Consider the following 17,141-nt stretch of genomic DNA (forward strand, 5'->3'; position numbering starts at 1 on the left):
GAAAGGAGTTTAGCATATTGTTTATTTGTCTGGCTTTGATCTGGATTGCTAGTCAATGGTTTACAGCTGGTGCTGGAACAGCCAGACTGAGGGTCTGGTTCTGCAAACACTTATACTTACCTATTGAAACTAGAGGAACTACTCAGATGAGTGAATTTAATTATATGCATAATTATTTGCAGGATCAGACCCTGAAAGAGCAGGGTATTTTGTGCATTGCAACATCATTAAGCTCTATTGCAGATTCATTTGGTGCTTTATTTTACTTTCACTGAGATCCATTATATTTACTGGACTTCTACATCTTTTCAAAGTATTTACAATGGAATTAATAGACCTCAGAGACTGAGGTTTTTCACATCTTGGTTTTGATTTTGAATAAATCTTGAATTTCACAAAAAGTTATGATATCTCATGGAGTGCTGCAATAGTTGGATGAAAACAAGTCAGTTTTTTAAAATTATTATTATTACTGCTTCTTCTCCTAACCCCACAAGGAAAAAAAAACTGCTAAGATGTTCTCATGACCGTTCTGTTCTAAATACTGGCCCCTCTTCTTCTGTGAGACTGGCAACAATGTTTAATGCAGGGGTCAGCAACGTTTGGCACGCGGCTCGCCAGGATAAGCACGCTGGCGGGCCGGGACAGTTTATTTACCTGCTGACGCAGCAGGTTCAGCCGATCGCGGCCCCCACTCACCGCAGTTCACCGTCCCAGGCCAATGGGGGTGGCAAGAAGCGACGCGGGCGAGCGATGTGCTGGCCGCGGCTTCCCACCGCCCCCATTGGCCCGGGACAGTGAACCGCGACCAGTGGAGGCCACGATCGGCCAAACCTGCCGCGTCAGCAGGTAAATAAACTGACCCGGCCTGCCAGGGTGCTTACCCTGGCAAGCCGTGTGCCAAACGTTGCCGACCCCTAGTTTAATGTATAATCCCAAACTGGAAACATGTTTTGGGATGGCAGCTGGCTATCAAGATGTTTTTTTTTTAAATGCTGGGATCATTGAGACATGTTTCTATGTCTTGGAAGTGGAAGGGGCGGGGGGCAGGCAGATAGAAGACGACACAATCCCTTTGAATGAACCAATGAGTTCCGGCTATAATTATCTATATCAACTGAACAGGCTCACACTGTCATTTTCTACATTAGAATTTATTTCTCCACTTTTAATATACCACCTTCAATTATTCTAATGTATATTTACTACCAACCAAGGAAGAAATGTGTTTTATTTACCAACGGATCAGCCAAGTGTTTACAAAACCTCAAACTTTTTTTTTATTTGTATGTTTTTGAATTTTTCACAAAACATTCTCTTCCCCCGCCCCCATGCTTTGCTTAATCTAAGGAATAATGTATTGCACAAGAACTTAGTTTTTAATAATTACATTTTTTAACTCATCAGAAGTTACTACAAAGAATCTGCTTTTAAAAAAAAATGGTTGGTATATTTTGTTTTGTTTTCCCCATGTCTAGAAATAGGGGCAGCATTTGAATAAGTAATTAAAAAAACAAATACAAATTCAACATGTAGCATTATAGAAGTTTCAGTTTGCCAGAATTATGCAGAACTTCATACTCAAAATGTTAAAGTCTGTCCTTTAAGCCAGGATTCACAGGTTTTGTTTGGTTTGGTTTTATATTGTTTTAGTGAGACTTAAGCTTGGTGTGCAATAAATAAAATCCTATTCCTTGTTTTATTAAAATATTCATTGAGGTTCTTTTCATAAACAAATATTGTTTAAATTAGAGATTTTAATATGCATCTTAACTTCATTTGAAAATCAAGTTTCAGTCTGTTTTTATCTGAAGCAAAAAGTTGTGGTTCCCTCATGTCATGTGCAGACACGCATTATATTTAGATCAGTGGCTCTCACCGTTCCAGACTACTGGACCCCTTGCTGGAGTTTGATTTGCTTACATACCCCAAGTTTGACCTCACTAAAAAATTACTTACTTACAAAATCAGACATAAAATGCATGAGTGTCACAGCACACTATTACTGAAAAATTGCTTACTTTCTTATGTATACCGTGTAATTATAAAATAAATCAATTGGAATATAAATATTGTACTTACATTTCAATGTATAGTATATAGAACAGAATAAATGAGTCATTGTATGAAATTTTAGTTTGTACTGACTTTGCTATTGATTTTTATGTGGCCTGTTGTAAAACTAGGCAAATATCTATATGCGTTGATGTACCCACTGGAAGACCTCTGTGTACCCATAGCAGTATGCATACCCTTGGTTGAGAGCCACTGGTTTAGATGAATGTCAAAAGAAAAAGCCAGGGATAATATATTAAAGGTCACATGCTGCATTTAGTCATTTATGTACTTTATGGTGTTTTGTGTCTCTAATTCTCCTTTTCCCTAGAGAAGGTTCTTTCATAAATCCATCCTGTGGATCTATATATTTCACAACTGGATGTTCTTCCAGTTAACACTTATTTATTTGAGTCCTTTCAAACTCAATGAATTAGGTAAAATGGTAGGCTTACTTTACCTTTATTCACTGCATTTTCAGTTAGGGTGAAATTCATCTGAACCCTGTGTACAAAGCCTTGGTAATGCTAAGGTCCAGCTTAAGCAAGATATAAGATATTTTCTTATACTATACCTTTGCACTTGGGCAGGAGGGTGAACTTCACCTTTAGTTATCTTGTTTCTTATTAGTAAAACAATCCTGCTATTGAATCAGTGGATCCTGTCTAGGTGGTTATTTATCTGCATTTACATTCATGTGACATTACCAAAGCTCAGCTAGTTTCTTGGTATTTTGAAGCTTTTGATTTTTAAGTGCATCTGTTTTCCATGCGGAGAAAGAAATGCCTGGTCTTTCTAATTCTAGTGCACTTATTTCTGTGCTTGTCAGATCATTCATTATTTTCAAACTTGTTTCTGGGGAGGAAAATTCTCAACCTTCTGCACTATACTTTTACATGAGATGTATTTTGATTGCTTCAAAATACATCTCATGTGAAAGTATAGTGCAGAAGGTTGAGAATTCACTACATGACTTTCTATTTAGATATAAAGTACATTGAGTCCATTTCCAAGAGAAATGCAAGAACTTAAGTAGTTAAAATACAACCAAGCCCAAGTCCTGTTAACAAATCCTAAGTTCTGTGTAAGGGACACATAGTTGGAGCGGGCATACAAAGTACTGGATAAGACCTATACCGCTTCTTGAGAATCAGGTACAAAGCTGTTCGGGAACAGAGAACGCTCAGGCAATTGAGCTTTCACCACCACAAACATTCATCAGTGGGTTACAGGGCACTGGAAACTTTCAGCTGACAAAATGAAAATGTTGCTACTAGAGAATTCCAACTATTTCCCTATCCCCCATTTTTCTGATCAGCTCCCTCTTGGAGTCTAGTCTGTTCCTTTGCATCCCAGTTTCTAATGCCAGAGAACTTAAGCCCCAAGACTACAGTAGTTTCTGCGGAAAGATACAGAGAGACCAGGACTGTCCCCCTAACGCTAAAGCAAAGTAAAATAACTACATCTTGGTCAGAGTGGGTATGGTCATGTTCATTCATGATTTTGTTAACTCTAGGTTAGGTTACAACTTGCTCTTTAATATACTTCTGTGCTATTTAGCAGTTTTTGATGACACCACTAGGGTCGGACTATTAGTAAGTGTAAATCAGCATAACTCCATCAACTTCAGTACACAGACATTAACCTTTTACTTAAACCATTCCACTGGCTACCTGTAAAAATCCAGGTGTATTTTGAAATCACAGTATCCTTTCAAAGTTCCTCTGTATCCCCCTTTTTTCTTTTCATGCTAGGCCTCAATGATCTCTTGTTGTTAGGTTATTAAATATCCCATAAATATCACTGTCTCTGTTTGGGAGGTGTGCATTACATTGTATTGTTCTACAGTTAAATGAAAGCTTCAGGGTTCTTGTTCTTAGATATTTTAAAAGTTAAGAAGAAAGCTAATTCTTAAGTCTTTTTCTTGAGCTCCAACCGTTTTTGTGGTATTCTCACAGTTATTTTAGTTTATTTGATAGTGCTCTGGGGTATACAATAAAGGGCATTATATGCCTTTCATGATGGATTGATATTTTTAAACCAACTTTGCTTTTTTCATTCTTAGTGATTCAACTTTCTTCAGTGAAGTGCAGAAGCTGAGAAATGTCCTAATGTTAATTCAAATGAAAAGAGATGGAAAACAACTGCACCTGGGGGGGGAAAATGGAAAGACACCTGGAGATGTTCCAAATGTGAATTTTCTTAATAATTAGCACATCATACACCTAGTTAGCATCTCATAAATAACCATAAAGTAGTCACTTAATGAATCATTTTGCTTTGCACTGTCAGAGGTTACAGGAAAAGCAAAATGGTTTGTTTATTTTAAGAACAGGATGCAGTTGTTCCTTTAGTCTTGTTAGAAAAATATTCCAGCACAAGAATTAATAAATCTATTTTACATAGTTACACCATACAAAATGGTGAATTAGCGACACTCACAGATATTGACTGCATGTGCTATGTAATATGCATACTTTGATCTTTGATGGTTTGACCAAAAAAGAAAAAATTGCTGCAATTCACCTATAATGCATCTCCTGTGGATGTAGGAATCAGAATATTTGACTTTTAATGGTCCAATGATGTCATAAGCACCCTCAGCGTTCAGCTTGCACTGAAGTGAGTTAGGATTGATGGTAGTTAGTACCTCTTGAGAGATGACCTTGAGCAAAATATAAGTCCTGAGAGGTGCCAAAGAAGTTTGGCTTCCACTGATATCAGTGGGAAGTGATAAAGCTGAGAGTTTTGCTTTGGAGGAAGGATGGTCTTGCAGTTAAGACATCAGACTGGGACTACTGAGATCTGAATTCAGTTCCGAACTTTTGTCGACTTCCTGGAGTATGTCACTTACTGACTGGGACTAATCCAAAAGTTAACTGAAGTCCCTGATTAATTATCAGTTGATTTAAATGGACTCCAGATCAGGTACTCTGCTTTAGTTCCTATGTGCAAAAATGGGAATAATGCTTGCTTGCTTGCCTTAAAGGGGGGTGTGAAGATAAGTCTATAAACATATGAGATGAGTTACTTTAATGATTAAGGCCCTGATTCAGCAAGATACTTAAACATGTGCATAACTTTTAAGCAAATTTGTAATCCCACTGAAGTCAATGAGTACCATGATGAATCAGGGCCTCAGTATGTGTGGAGGGGAATATAGGTATCTAGGTAGACATACCTCACAAATTGGGTCCATAAACTGGCTATGCCTATTTAAACCCTCTGTAGAACAAGCACAATGATAATGTGAGGCTTTGCTAATGGTTGCCAGAAATCTGAGATCCTACATGCAAAGTATTAGCAGTAGCTGTAGAACTTGTCTAAACTTGAAAGATAATGCAAACTTAAGATAGAATTTAGAATTTAAAGAGCATTATCTATTTCTGAATAACTCCATGTGTGGACACTCTTATTCTCAAATAAATTACTGTGGTATGTAGTATTTTTAAAATACTTTCTCACTCCAACTTCTATTTACACCATTGAAATATGTAGTATTTATTTCCTAGCCATGATAATTTGAATGTCTTAGGAATTTTACCCACACAGAAAAGTCTCATTTCAAATTACAACGTTTTTTTTAACAAGTAGGAGTTAAAACATAGTTTAGTCTTCAAATTAATATTGTGATTAACAGAGGTTATGGCCTAGTTTCACATATTTTGATCAAAAATAACAAAAATAAAAAAAACAAATTTTAAATTTAAGCATAATAGCTAAATGACAATCACCATACTGGAGAATGATTTTTAAATTATGGGTGGTAGTAAATGAGTTTCATTTTAAAATTTGTACCAAATGAAAAACAAAACAAAAACAAACAAAATTTAAAAAAAAATAAGACACAAAACTGAAAATCTAGTGATTTAGGTAGAAATGGAGATTATTTGGACAAGGTATTAATGAATTATGACCTCCGAAAGGAAGGGAGATTTAGGAATCCAAAAAAATCTTCTTATGCTTTTTAGCCACTTTTGTTGTTGTTGTTGTTGCTAAAGACACCTCTGATAGGATTAGAGAAAGAAAGTCTGGTATGCTGGACTGATCTGGTTAACATTTACTGCACAGAACAAATGCACAAGGGATGGAATCCTGATCCTCTTGAAGTCAATGGAAAAACTCCCAGAATGTTTAGATTCCTATTTTTAAAGGTTATTGACATTTTAAATAGTAAGTCAGCACAGTCATTGGGAGTTAAGTCATGGGAGTTGAGGGAGCTGAGCACCTCAAAGACCTGGCTGCTCGTTGAACATTCCCACATTTTTTTTTAAACTCTGCCTAACCACAATTACATCTCATTAACACCACCCAAATGATATATTGCATATTCATGGCCTTTCCTTTCAACATTCATTACCATACTGTAGTATCCTTTCTCATGTTATAAACACATGCTTAAAGTAGTTCCTTGAGCCCTCTTCTCACTATGAAGTCTTCACCTACAGAAAGTTCCATGGATTCTGCCCAACTGGCATGATAGCAAATTTATTGAGAAGTATATTAAAGACTCTTTTATTGGACCAACTTCTGTTGGTGAAAGTCAAGCTTTGGTCCTTACACAGAGCTCGTCTTCAGGTCTGGGTAAACTCGAAAGCTTGTCTTTTTCACCAACAGAAGATGGTCCAATAAAAAATAGTCCCACAATATTGGAGAGACAAGGTGGGTAAGGTAATAACACTACAAAATGTATAGAAACTGGCATGTTCATCACAGTTTGCACCTGCCCTGATTGCTAGTTTTCTGTGAAGAACTCAGACTAGATGACCTCCTGAGGTCTCTTCCAACCCTAATATTCTATAATTCTATGATAGTTCCGGCATTCAACTTCCCCAAACAGAATAAAGTCAGCTGAGAAAAGAGTTACTCTCACACAGTTCCTTGCCAGTTTATAAAATTTTGCAGTGCACTTCTAAAGGAAGATTTTCAAAAATGGATGCCTAAACTTTGGCTTCTAAATCCATATTTTGGGACCTAAATAAATGGCTTAGTTTCCAACAGTGCTGAGCACCCAGCAGTTCTTCTTGAAGTCCATATGAGCTTTGTGGTTCTGAAAATAAGATCACTCATTTAGTAGCCTAGATATGGATTTAAGAGCCTAACTTTAAACACTGTTTCCTTTTTAACTTTTGCTCTCTATCTATATCAGGGGTCGGCAACGTTTGGCATGCGACTCGCCAGGGAAAGCACCCTGGCGGGCCGGGCCAGTTTATTTACCTGCTGACGCGGCAGGTTCGGCTGATCGCGGCCCCCACTCGCCGCGGTTCGCTGTCCCAGGCCAATGACGAGAAGCGGCGCAGGCGAGGGATGTGCTGGCCGCGGCTTCCCGCCGCCCCCATTGGCCCGGGACGGCGAACCACGGCCAGTGGGGGCCGCGATCAGCCGAACCTGCCGCGTCAGCAGGTAAATAAACTGGCCCGGCCTGCCAGGGTGCTTACCCTGGCGAGCCGCGTGCCAAACGTTGCCGACCCCTGATCTACATTCATACAGAATACAAATGCTAAGAGCCAAAGCTTGCAGTTCTTAGCAAAGCAAAGTTGTCATTTAAATTAATAGGTATTTTCTGGAGTAAGTAGTGGATTGACCCACCTCCCCCCCCATGAACAGGCTGCAGGGCCACAGTGCAGCTACTTTGTGCTTGCCACTCCAGCTTTCATGGATTGAGAACTGGTTAAAAGACAGGGAACAAAGGGTAGGAATAAATGGTAAATTTTCAGAATGGAGAGGGGTAACTAGTGGTGTTCCCCAAGGGTCAGTCTTAGGACCAATCCTATTCAACTTATTCATAAATGATCTGGAGAAAGGGGTAAATAGTAAGGTGGCAAAGTTTGCAGACGATACTAAACTGCTCAAGATAGTTAAGACCAAAGAAGAACTTCAAAACAATCTCACAAAACTAAGTGATTGGGCAACAAAATGGCAAATTAAATGTAATGTGGATAAATGTAAAGTAATGCACATTGGAAAAAATAACCCCAACTATACATACAATATGATGGGGGCTAATTTAGCTACAACTAATCAGGCAAGAGATCTTGGAGTCATCATGGATAGTTCTCTGAAGATGTCCACCCAGTGTGCAGCAGCAGTCAAAAAAGCAAACAGGATGTTAGGAATCATTTTAAAAGGGATAGAAAAATAAGATGGAGAATATCTTATTGTCCTTATATAAATCCCTGGTACTCCCATATCTTGAATACTGTGTACAGATGTGGTCTCCTCATCTCAAAAAAGGTATACTGACATTAGAAAAGGTTCAGAGAAGGGCAACTAAAATTATTAGGGGTTTGGAATGGGTCCCATATGAGGAGAGATTAAACAAGCTAGGACTTTTCAGCTTGGAAAAGAGGAGACTAAGGGGGGATATGATAGAGGTATATAAAATCATGGAGGTTAAGTCCATTAATGGCTATTTGCCAGGATGGGTAAGGAATGGTGTCTCTAGCCTCTGTTTGTCAGAGGATGGTGGAGAAAGATCACTTGATCATTACCTGTTAGGTTCACTCCCTCTGGGGCACCTGGCATTGGCCACTGTCAGCAGACAGGATACTGTGCTGGATGGACCTTTGGTCTGACCTAGTATGGCCATTCTTATGTTCCTATGTTCTTATTTAACTTCCAGGCAGGAACAGTGCCTGCTGTTCCCCTCTGCCCTATGTTATTTTTGGACCATTGCACCCATATTGTTATGAATCCTCTGGCCCTTCACCAAGGCCATCCCAATCCCCTACTCTCTCTGTTGGCCTTTTAAGAATCTATATGCAGATTATCTAAAGAGCATACAGAGGTGCCAGAGCTTTCCCCACACATCTAGTTTGTTCATGGGTCTCTGCATAGTCTATCAACAGGCTTAGGTGGTGTAGGTGGTCTTCAATCAATGTTTCGTATTGAGATAAATTTTAAAAAGTCAAAGTTTGGAGCAATCTGGTTAACAACTTGAAAGCTTGCTAGTATGTCTTTATATAAAAAAGCATTTGAAGAATTTTTAACAGAATAAACAATCAGTAAATTATACTTTGAGGGTCTTTGACATCCATCAACCTTCTTTAAATGAGAGGTACCAATAATGTGTCTTTGTGAAAAGAATGCCTGAGCATAATCACATGTGGTGATCACATAGGATGTATTTTTGGATTTCTTAATGTAGCATACCACCCTGGAATGTATCATTAGATGTTGTCAACAGCAAGGAAAACTGCCAATCACATTAACAACTAACTACTTTTAAAAATCAATCTAGTGACTTTAATTATGATTAAGTATTTATGAGATGAAGTAACATTGAATATACAAATCCTTCTGGTAATAATCTCAAAGAATTTATTTTCCCCATGGGGCTAGGCCTTTCTCTTACAAAGCACTTAAAGTGAGTGTGTAACTTTGAAGTCAGTGGATTTTCTTACATAAGCAAAATTTGTGCTTGAGAGAAAGTTTGTTAGCCTTCCTAAATATATATATCCTTGAATCCACTTGTTGCTCCAACAACTAGCCATAACCACATAACCTCTAAACCAGGGGTAGACACGTGTGCCGAAGGCGGCACGCAAGCTGATTTTTAGTGGCACTCACACTGCCCGGGTCCTGGCCACTGGTCTGGGGGGCTCTACAGTTTAATTTAATTGTAAATGAAGCTTCTTAAACATTTTGAAAACCTTATTTACTTTACATACAACAATAGTTTAGTTATATATTATAGACTTATAGAAAGAGACCTTCTAAAAACGTTCAAATGTATGACTGGCACGCGAAACCTTAAATTAGAGTGAATAAATGAAGACTCGACACACCACTTCTGAAAGGTTGCCGACCCCTGTCTAAACTCATTGAATGAATTATCTAAAATCTAGAGTTACTTCCCTTGAATTCCATCCTGCATTTTCTCCAGTTTGATTTTGTCCTTCTAGTTGAACTGAGACTGTTCATACAAAAATCTCTAATTATATTCTTTTGACAAAGAGCCATGTTCCAAATCTATTTAGTATCTAAAGATGCAGATAGGCACCTGTTGGGATTTTCAAGAGAATGAAAGGAGTTTAGTGCCTAACTCTCATTGAAATCAAACCTAATTTGAGCCCACAGTATTCTTGCTGCCAAGTTAAAGAAGTATGGGCTGGATGAATGGACTGTAAGGTGGATAGAAAGCTGGCTAGATCGTCGGGCTCAACGGGTAGTGATCAATGGCTCCATGTCTAGTTGGCAGCCGGTTTCAAGCGGAGTGCCCCAAGGGTCGGTCCTGGGGCCGGTTTTGTTTAATATCTTTATTAATGATCTGGAGGATGGTGTGGACTGCACTCTCAGCAAGTTTGCAGATGACATTAAACTAGGAGGCGTGGTAGATACACTAGAGGGTAGGGATCGGATACAGAGGGACCTAGACAAATTAGAGGACTGGGCCGAAAAAAACCTGATGAGGTTCAACAAGGACAAGTGCAGAGTCCTGCACTTAGGACAGAAGAATCCCATGCACTGCTACAGACTAGGGACCGAATGGCTAGGTAGCAGTTCTGCTGAAAAGGACCTAGGGGTCACAGTGGACGAGAAGCTGGATATGAGTCAACAGTGTGCTCTTGTTGCCAAGAAGGCTAACGGCATTTTGGGCTGTATAAGTAGGGGCATTGCCAGCAGATCGAGGGACGTGATCGTTCCCCTTTATTCGACATTGGTGAGGCCTCATCTGGAATACTGTGTCCAGTTTTGGGCCCCACACTACAAGAAGGATGTGGAAAAATTGGAAAGAGTCCAGCGGAGGGCAACAAAAATGATTAGGGGTCTGGAGCACATGACTTATGAGGAGAGGCTGAGGGAACTGGGATTGTTTAGTCTCCAGAAGAGAAGAATGAGGGGGGATTTGATAGCAGCCTTCAACTACCTGAAGGGGGGTTCCAAAGAGGATGGAGCTCGGCTGTTCTCAGTGGTGGCAGATGACAGAACAAGGAGCAATGGTCTCAAGTTGCAGTGGGGGAGGTCCAGGTTGGATATCAGGAAAAACTATTTCACTAGGAGGGTGGTGAAACACTGGAATGCGTTACCTAGGGAGGTGGTGGAGTCTCCTTCCTTGGAGGTTTTTAAGGCCCGGCTTGACAAAGCCCTGGCTGGGATGATTTAGCTGGGAATTGGTCCTGCTTTGAGCAGGGGGTTGGACTAGATGACCTCTTGAGGTCCCTTCCAACTCTGATATTCTATGATTCTATGATTCTATGATTCTAATGCATTTAGGTGCTTTTGTAAATCCCACTGGTACATATATCTTAATCTTCATGCATCTATATACCTTTTAAAATCTGGCCCTAAGTCTTATGACCTCTATTCCATCCTCATTTTCAACCTGTTACTTTCACCACTACTGATCACATCCAAAAACTGACTCTGTGTCTGTCTGTCTGTTTCCTTACTGTTGAAACTCTAGTTCAGGACCTCAGAGTCTCCTGTCTTATTTATTGCAACCTTCTTCTCTCTGGCTACCTCACCCACACATGTTACCCATTTCCAGGTCATACAAAATGCAGCTGCTGAGATTATCTTGCTTGCCTATTGCTCTGACCCCTCACCTTATTTGAAGCTCTCCATTAACTCTGTTTTCCACCACATCAAATTTAACCTTCTTGTTTTCACCTTCAAAAAATTTTCTGTCCTTACTTAGCTGCTCTTGTCCTTTTTTGGAATAATTTCTGCGGGTGAATGGTGGAGCAGTTTATTAGTCACTACTTTCTTGGCCTGGGTTTTGTTGAAACAATGCATACATTAAAACATTGTATTGGTTAGCTTTTGGAGATTAATGGGCCTGGTTTAGATGTCTCAGATCCTAAAGATCTTATTACCTAGTTAGTGTGCAGCTCTGCCAGTTGTTTGGTAAGATTCTGTACTCCTCTCTTGGCTTCAGCTATTGATACTGGCCAGGATTTTCAAAAATAGGAGCTCAAATGTAGGCTCCTGAATAAGTAGGCTGATTTTCAGACGTGCCTAATGCCCACTGATTTTAGAGGAAATTTTTTGTGTGTTTAGGTACAATATTAAATCTTGGCCAAGATTGTTTCTAATACCACATCCATAAATTCTGTCTCCATAGGTAATCCTGGCGATCTGTGCCAAAGAAAGTGCAAAGGTAAGTAGAAAAAATCACAGTCCTAATCATGAGAAAATTTAAAAAGTTCCACTCCAAAGTTAGACATTTTCTTTCAATCATAATAGCTTTTGAACTCTAAACCAGAGGAATTGTTGTAGGTCGTAAACAGCCGGGTAGATCTTGGCTGTCTTTAGTCAGAAACACAGCTGAATGTTACTATGAGCAATTTTTAATTTACATCCTAATTAAGACTGATTGAATTGACTGGCTTTACAATAGCAGATTGGTATTCATGGTGTAGGAAAGCAAATGCAAAGTCTGGCTGAGTTTTGATTAGAGTTGGCTGAAAAAAATGATTTTTTTTTTCTTCTGTGAAATTACACACATCCCTCCCCCCACCCCCAAATCTTATTCAAAGTTTTGTGGTTCAAAAATTTCTGCTTTCCCTTGGGAAGTTTCGAACTGAAATTTGTTTCAAATTGATTTTCTGAAATGAAAATTTTCTGTTTGTTTTGACAGAAAATGCCAGGATTGTTTGGGGTTTTTTTAACTAAAAACTGATACAAAATTATATTTTAATCAAAACACAGACAAAAAGTTAATTTCATGTTGATTTGAACCAAAAATATTTTTGAAAAATTACTGTTGGAAAACAAAACTGACATTTTCCTGTAGAAAAAAATATTAGTTTTGATTAAATTGTGGTTTTGGCAGGAAAATAATTCATGTGAAAATTTTTGATTCTAGATTAAAAAAATTGAAATCCGCAAAGCACTATTTGTACTGATTTTCTGAATAATTTAGCAATATAATTTCATCCAGTTATTCCTGTTTTGAGTCCTATAACTTGCATTTGAGTAAAGCATATCTTCCAGAAAAGCATTAATTTTGATTAATTTCCCTCACTGAGATCCTATGGATCTGAGACATTTTGGGGTTTCAAGCTGCCCAGTTCACCATATCTTGAGTCCAACAATCTTGCTGTTCTTTACCCTGTTTCTGATCTTGGTCCATTTCACATTCCAGACCTTATAGATGCAAATTTTGTCCAACAAACACATTAATAGAAATCTATTCTTTTGATATAACTTGCTTCAAGTGAGGTGTTGTACTTCATGTGATTAGAAACATAACATTGTGTTATTTTGCTCTGTGTGATGTTTTCATAAAATGTGTTGGTTACTAAAAATTAACAATATTTATAGATGTAAAATTTTCCTTTTTTTGCTTTGTTTAAAAATTAAACCTCTTCTAAACAAGGATTAATAACCACATTTGTTTGTTTCAGCTGATTATAACTTCCAATTTCTGTTGCAAAGTATTTCAGTCAGAAAATTAGCTCATTCATTTCCTTGCACTTGCTATGTGAAGGAATTTATATAATCTTGTCATTACGTCTAGTTTCAGTGGTAGAAGAGAATCAAAACCCCAAGTGAAACCATCTGCTTCTTTTTCCTCCTTATGACTAACGATCAAAGGATTCAGTAACTTACTTCTGGACATGTTTTTGGTTCAGTTAATCAATCTGTGATGCAATGTAGTGAAAGATAGTGTGGGATATGATTGGGAAAGATGAAATGAATATCTGTTAGTGTTAATACCAACAGAGTGCAATGTCAAGATTTTGCAATAAATATGGCACAAAAACAAATGGCTAGGAGAAACAGAATGCACATTTTAAATGTTATGTGTCACTGTATAAATGGTGTATTTATATTTTAAATGTCTGCACTTTAAAGAATTGCATAAGCAGCAAGTTATAGTCACTTGTGTATTTGGTGTAAGACTGTCCAATCGTAAATGAGATAAACACATCTTTCCTTTGTGGATAATAGTTGAATTATTAATTGGACTTGTTTGCTTCGCACAGTAATTATTTGAAGAACAGAATGTAGACTGCATTGTCCTAAGGAACACAGAGAATCTGTTTTTAATTCATTGCTGAATTAACTTCACTCAAAAAGTCAGCATAAAAACCTGCTGGCTGTCAGCCAACAACAATTGCCACAAGTCAAAAGAGCTGCAAGAAGCAGGTCAGATTTAAGGAGCAGAGAATGCTAAAGCTCAATTATTTAAATCAAAAAACCAATGCAGATGATCAAATAAACCGTTGACAATATTTGATCTGGAGTACAGGAGAACCATCTGTTCCTCTATAAGCTAAACCACAGTAATACAGGCAACAATGTGTAGTTAACAGTGTAATGCAGCTTACATTTTGGATAGTTGATTCTAATGCAATTCTCTCGCTAAATTTCTAGAGAATACTGCAGAATATCTATATGCAAAAAATAAAAATACAACACTAAAAATATATATACATTCTCCAAACTATAAGTGCAAAAATGATTTGGTTCAATATTTTTCTTATCTTGGTGTTTGATACAAATGTTAATCAGTAGCATTCAGCTAAATTCTCTTAGTAATATACCTGTTACCTTATGAGCTATACATTGTGCTGTGGTGTACATTGTGTGAGGATTCTAATTCCTGACTGCATCCTGCTTACTTTGTTCATGGGAGTCATGCAGTTGGCTTCAGTTTGGGACAATGATTTTATGCATTAGTGTTTTAATAGAAAGAATTGTACACTGTAACAAGTTTTCTAATTTTAGTAGCATATAACCCAGAGAATATCTTCTAGATTTGTGGGCCAGATTTTGCTTACTTTGCTGACGCAAAACAGCCACTGAAGTCTTAAAGCATTGTGTCAGTGAAATGAAAAAGATTTGGCCCTTTATAAAAGAGGAAGATCTATCAAGTGACAGCTAATTTACAGCAGTTATTCCAATGAATTAGGCACTTTTGCAAATGCAAAGATCTTACTAACTATTGTAATTCTGACTTTGCATGAGTAGTTTTTTTTTTTTTTAATCAAAGTGTTCTTTGTTTTAGAGCTAAGGATAGAAATTGTTTTCCATGCTTTCTGAAAGAAAATAGATACCATATAATTATTAAGGACCTCATTTACTTGAGTATTGACATTATGCCATCTGTAGTTAGCACCATATGAGTATCTACACAACTTCCCTGGTGGTCAGCTTTCCAAAGCTTGCTTTTTTTTTTTTTAATGTTTAACAAGTTTTTAATGATGTGAAGCCATTCATTACTGATTTAGAGCCCAGTTCTACCATAAGAGCTGCATTGCACTTATCTGAAGAGTGTGTCATTTTATGCATTATGAATAGTGATGGGAAGAGTTTAATTAAGTGTTTGATGCTTATTTTTCCTTTATGCAAACTATCTGAATCTTCTCAGTCTGCAAAATCGGACTCTGATTGCAGGGAAAGGGTTTTTTGCTGTTTCATGGTGAGTTCAGGCAAGACCTACTTTGACAAATCTCTGATTCATTAAGTTTTCTTCTGCACCAAATAGTGAGGCTGATCTAGCATGAGAAATTGGACAGGATGCTTCTGTTAGAATGGCCCAACTGTTTTGAGTGTTCCAGATTCTTAGCCTCTGGGAAGTCAATTAGTTGAGGACTTCTAACGCTTGTGTGATTGGCAGGGCTGCCCGAGGGGGGGAAGGCAAATGGGGCAATTTGTCCAAGGCCCCGGGCCCCGCAGGGGCCCCCACGAGAATGTCAGAAGCTCCCCCCCAGCCTCCGCCTCAACCTCTCCCGGAGCCTCAGCGCGCCGCATCCAGGAGCAGCCCTGGACAGCGCTGCAGCGGCCTGGCTCCAGTGGGGCCTGAGATCCTCCTGCTCAGAGCCACGTGGTAAGGGGGTGGGGTTGTGAGCTGCAGCCGAGCGGCGGAAGCTCAGGCCCCCTGTCCAGGGCCGCTCCTGGACGCGGCGCACTGAGGCTCCGGGAGAGGGGAGGCGAGGGTAAGCAGCATAGTAAACCCCTCTGAGCCGGACCCCCCCCGCCCCCCTCCACAGCCCTGACCCCCAGCTCCAAGCCCAGCCCTTCTGAGCCAGACACCCCCCAACCCCATCCCCCCACAGCCCTGACCCCTAGGTCCGAGCCCAGCCCCTCTGAGCTGGACACCCCATTCCCCCCCACAGCCCTGACCCCCATCTCCGAGCCCAGTCCCTCTGAGCCAGACAGCCCCCTGACCCCAGCCCCCCCACAGCCCTGACCCCTAACTCTGAGCCCAGCCCCCCGACCCAGAGCCCAGCTCCCCACCCAGTCCGGGTCAACAGCAGCACCACCCCCAGGCAGCGACAGCTTATTGGCACCAATGATCACAATCACCCAGTGACAGCCCATTATGTAATTGCAAATGTATGTTAGAGCAACAGGTCAACTATTTGCTTATAAGCCCAGCTGTCATATCAGGAGCAACGGCTGTCTCTGCAAATCACCCGCTGCAGCCCTCTGTGCAGCAAGATTATGTGATAAGACAAGGTGGCCAAACCACCAGCCTAGGTGAGACAGACAGGCACTGCTATTTTAGTCTAACATATGCCTCAGAGTGGAGTGCGGGGGGGGGGGGTGGGGGAGAAGGGGGGTGCTAAGGAAAGAGGTGATAAGTTCAAGTAAAATGTTAAACCGCATCCTGTTATGTATCCATTCCCTTGTCTCTCTCTCTCAATCTGCATACAAGGCCTTTTGAAATGTTCCTTCCGCATATACGTATAAGGTATGCATGCTAAGTTGTTTGTTGCTAGGTATAAAAAGGCTGCTCTGTACTTGTAAGGGGCTCTCTCTCTGGCATTAGCCGAGGAGAGCACCCACTCAGCTGACTGGTCAATAAAAACTTAAAGCCGTCTTCTAGACTCCCGTGCCTCCTTGGGGTAATTGGGCAGCTCCAGGGGGAAACGAGCCCATTTGGCTAACATGTATACATAGCATTCAAGCATTTAATGTTTTTAAATAATGTATTTTGTGTATTTTCAAATTATTAAAAATTAAATTTTGAATGTATTTCACCTGTTATATTTTACATTTCCAAATACATGTTACTATAATATTGCCACTTTTTTTTATGGAAGGGGCCCCCCAAATTGCTCTGCCCCTGGTCCCCAGAATCCTCTGGGCGGCCCTGGTGATTGGCACGGTACAAACATATAAGGACATAA

General features: G+C 39.5%; 1 long non-coding RNA gene across 1 annotated transcript in view; it reads left to right on the forward strand.

The window, feature by feature from the left end:
- LOC135975630 (uncharacterized) overlaps positions 1 to 12,194 on the forward strand; it is a 233,881-nt gene extending 221,687 nt beyond the window's left edge. Inside the window, exon 3 of the long non-coding RNA XR_010592606.1 lies at positions 12,122 to 12,194. This is a non-coding gene — a long non-coding RNA (uncharacterized LOC135975630). The remainder of the gene's footprint in view (positions 1 to 12,121) is intronic.
- The last annotated feature ends 4,947 nt before the right edge of the window (positions 12,195 to 17,141 follow it).

This window comes from Chrysemys picta, chromosome 14 (assembly GCF_011386835.1).
Source record: "Chrysemys picta bellii isolate R12L10 chromosome 14, ASM1138683v2, whole genome shotgun sequence".
NCBI lineage: Eukaryota > Metazoa > Chordata > Testudines > Emydidae > Chrysemys > Chrysemys picta.